Below are 4,013 nucleotides of genomic sequence, written 5' to 3'. Positions count from 1 at the left end.
AAAACACTCACCATCTTGTGAATATGACTGCCCCTTGACATGCACATGCTGTTCCACATGGGGCAGGCAGTGCCTAGGATGGGAGAGTTAGCTTTACGCTTAGGGGCTTGGTTACGAGGCTGCTGAAATGCTCTCGCTTCTTTCACAATTTCTAATCTCTAGTGTGGCTGTAGTATTTGTGGTTAGCTGTACAGTAGAGAGGGGTGACCAGAGTAACCCAGAGTGCAAGCAGTCCCTGAAAAGTGGTTTGAGTATTTCAGAGTCACAGAAGGGTAGGGGTTGGAAGGGACCTCTGTGGGTCACCTAGTCCAACCCCCCTGCCGAAGCAGGGACACCTACAGCAGGCTCCACAGGACCTTGTCCAGGCGGGTCTTGAATATCTCCAGAGAAGGAGACTCCACAACCTCCCTGGGCAGCCTGTTCCAGGGCTCTGTCACCCTGAGAGGGAAGAAATTCTTCCTCGTGTTCAGTCGGAACTTCCTATGCTTCAGTTTGTGCCCATTGCCCCTTGTCCTGTTGCTGGGCACCACTGAAAAGAGTCTGGCCCCATCCGGTTGACGCCCAACCCTGAGACATTTATAAGCATTTATAAGGTTCCTCAGCCTTCTCTTCTCAGGCTGAACAAGCCCAGCTCCCTCAGTCTTTCCTCATAGGAGAGATGCTCCAGTCCCCTCATCATCCTCGTAGCCCTCCGCTGGACTCTCTCCAGTAACTCCTCATCTTTCTTGAAGTGGGGAGCCCAGAACTGGACAGAGTACTCCAGATGGGGCCTCACTAGGGCAGAGCAGAGGGGAAGGAGAACCTCCCTCACCTGCTGGCTGTACTTTTCTTAATGCATCCCAGGATGCCATTGGCCTTGGCAGCCAGGGCACACTGCTGGCTCATGGTCAACCTGTTGTCCACCAGGACACCTAGGTCACTCTCCACAGAGCTGATCTCCAGCAGGTCAGCCCCAAGCCTGTACTGGTGCATGGGGTTATTCCTCCCCAGGTGCAGGACCCTGCATTTGCCCTTGTTGAACCTCATCAGGTTCCTCTCTGCCCAACTTTCCAGCCTGTCCAGGTCACACTGAATAGCAGCACAGCCTTCTGGTGTATCCACCACTCCTCCCAGTTTGGTGTCCTCAGCAAACTTGCTGAGGGTACACTCTAACTCTTCATCCAGGTCATGGATGAATAAGTTGAACAAGACTGGGCCCAGTTCTGACTCCTGGGGGACACCACTAGTTACCAGCCTCCAAGCAGACTCAGCCCCACTGATGACAACCCTCTGAGTTCTGCCATTCAGCCAGTTCTCAATCCATCTCACTGACCACTCATCCAGCGCACACTTCCTGAGCTTCCCTAGGAGGATGTTATGGGAGACTGTGTCGAAGGCCTTGCTGAAGTCTAGGTAGACAAGATCCATGGCTCTCCCCTCATCTACCCAGCCAGTCACACCATCATAGAATGCTATCAGATTGGTCAAGCATGATTTCGCCTTGGTGAATCCATGCTGACTACTCCTGATAGCCTTCTTTTCCTCCACTTGCTTGATGATGACATCCAGGTGAGCTGCTCCATCGCCTTTCCCAGGATGGAGGTGAGGCTGACCAGCCTGTAGTTCCCTGGGTCCTCCTTCTTGCCCTTTTTGAAGACTGGAGTGGCATTGGCTTTTCTCCAGTCCTTGGGCACCTCTCCTGTCCTCCAGGACCTCTCAAAGATGGAGAGTGGCTCAGCAATGACATCCGCCAGCTCCCTCAGCACTCGTGGGTGCATTCCATCGGGGCCCATGGATTTGTGGGCATCCAGATTGCTTAAGCGATCAAAGCGATTTGCACAACTGCTGCTGAGGATTTCCAAATCTGACGTGGAAGTGGTGTTGCGTCCTTGACATGGTCCCCCCGGTTGTCACCGATGTGTCTCCAGCTGCTTTGTCGTTATGTCAAATTCACAGAAGCAAAGTGAAGAGAAACTTTAGTTGAATTCCTGACAACTTTGTGATGCTTGGTACTGTACAAAGGAAGGTAAAAAATAGTTCTAGCAGAAGTTCCTGTTAAATTTCCTGACCTGTCAGTCCACCCTGCAGTCTGCCTGGCCAGGGGCTAAGCTTTTGGCACTGTATTATGTTCTGAGTGAGCGCTGGTGTGTTGGAAAGGACGCACCACGTGCTGAGGAGCTTTGGGGTGGAAGGGAGCTTTAGAGGTCGTCTAGCCCACCCCCCCTCTGCAGGGAGAAGGGACATCTTCAAGTGGATCAGGTTGCTCAGAGCCCCGAGTTACTCAGCCCTCCCCAAACCAACAGCTTTGAAAGCTAGTTGCCGCCTGACAGGGTCCCTTTGTGCGCAAAGCAACAAATGTACTGAACTGGGAGTCTTCTGGTTCCTGAGTTAATTTTGTATCACAGGTGCAAAATCATTTTAATAACCAAAACGAACAGCTGAGGGGTCAGCTTGCGGCACTTCTGGTCCTGGGCCATCCAGAGGGCAGGCTCTGTGTCCAGGGCTAACGGCATCAGTTGGCAAAGCCCTCACTGGTTTCTTGCTGGTTTAGCTTCAGTCCTCTTCTACCAGTCGAGATGATGAAATGTGGCAGCTCAACATTTTTTTCTGTAGACAGATAACAAAGGCTGTACTGTTCTGTTGCACCACTGAAGCTGCTGGTTGCAGTCGTGAAAAATTCTGGTGCAGATGTCAAAGGTGGTGTTCTTGGTAGTTGGGAGGGATTGTATTCTCATATCAAATACATTTCCTTAAACTTCGTTGCAACATTTTCTATTGCCTGGGCTTTCCCTGTCTTTGAGCTACTCTGCCTCCTCTGGGGAGAAAGTGTGATGCTTTGAACAGGCAGGGCCTGACCTTTAATGTGCTGCTGCAGTTTGGAAATGCAAAGGTGAGAGTTCTTTTACCGTGAGTGTACTTTCCAGCACAGATCAGTACATTATATCTACTACATGCTGGTTAAAATGGCTGAAGGTTATATTTACAATCACACTCTTATTTTACATGCTTTTAGGCCTTATGTGCGAGCACCTGATGTAAATGGCGAGTGTTCGCAGTTGAAATTGTTAGGTACAGCAAAAGCTGTCTGGACTGACATTTAAATACACCCGTGGAAGGCTCTGGAGTGCAGCAGACGGAGGCAGGGACGCAGTGTCCTGGCTTGACCCTGCCTCTTCCTGCAGTTCCGCAAGCAGGTCCTGTACCCCCGGGCTCTGGAGACGGTGGTAACCGCGCAGCCCAGGGAGGCAGAGCAGGCATAGGCTTGAAGGGGCCGTATATTCTAAAACCAGTTACTACTGGTTCTGGTAGACTGCAGCTAATGTGAAGCATTCCAGGAAAAAAAATGGTATAACTAACTCTGAATTTTTTTTCAGGCCATTATGACCCCTGCAGTCAGCTGTTTGACGAAGTGAAGGAATGGGGTGTCTGGGGAAGCTGCTCCCTCAGCAGGGAGCTGGCCTTGCTGTGGCAGGAGCCCTTCGGGGCAGCGCGGGGCTGGCTGGGGGCGGCTGCGTGCGGGGCGGCTGCAGGGCGAGCTGTGGGGAGCTCGGTGCAGCTCTGCCGCCTGCCTGAGCTACCGGCTGCCTCGGTAGGCGAGTGCAGCTACGCCGGAGCCAGGCTGCGGTGTGCCCAGCGGAGCCCGAAGACGCGCTGCAGCTGAGGCGGCTGTAGGTTCTGGGGACGTGTGGTCGCTGTGGCCCAGCAGCAAGCTGGGGAGAGGCCGGGACCAGTGAGCTGAAGGGTTGCATTCGCCACGCCCAGCGAAGGCCAGGGCACAGCATCTTCCGGCGCTTCCCATCTTAATTCAACACGCGACTGGAAACTGTGTCTGCGTGGAGCTGGCCCCTCTGGAGGGGTTGCTCCGTTCAGTGCTGAAGAAGCGGCTGCAGGCAGTGGTCTCATCGCGAATTTCAGTTTGTGCTAAGAGTAAGGATTTCTTTTCTAAAGGCACTCACAGAAACCTCAGTCTCTGCTTAATGAACAAGCTCCTTGGGGGCTGGGTAGAGGTTTTTGTTTGTTTACAGAGCTTTCCT

This window comes from Opisthocomus hoazin, chromosome 6, assembly GCF_030867145.1.
Source record: "Opisthocomus hoazin isolate bOpiHoa1 chromosome 6, bOpiHoa1.hap1, whole genome shotgun sequence".
NCBI lineage: Eukaryota > Metazoa > Chordata > Aves > Opisthocomiformes > Opisthocomidae > Opisthocomus > Opisthocomus hoazin.
This window is presented reverse-complemented; position numbering follows the sequence as displayed.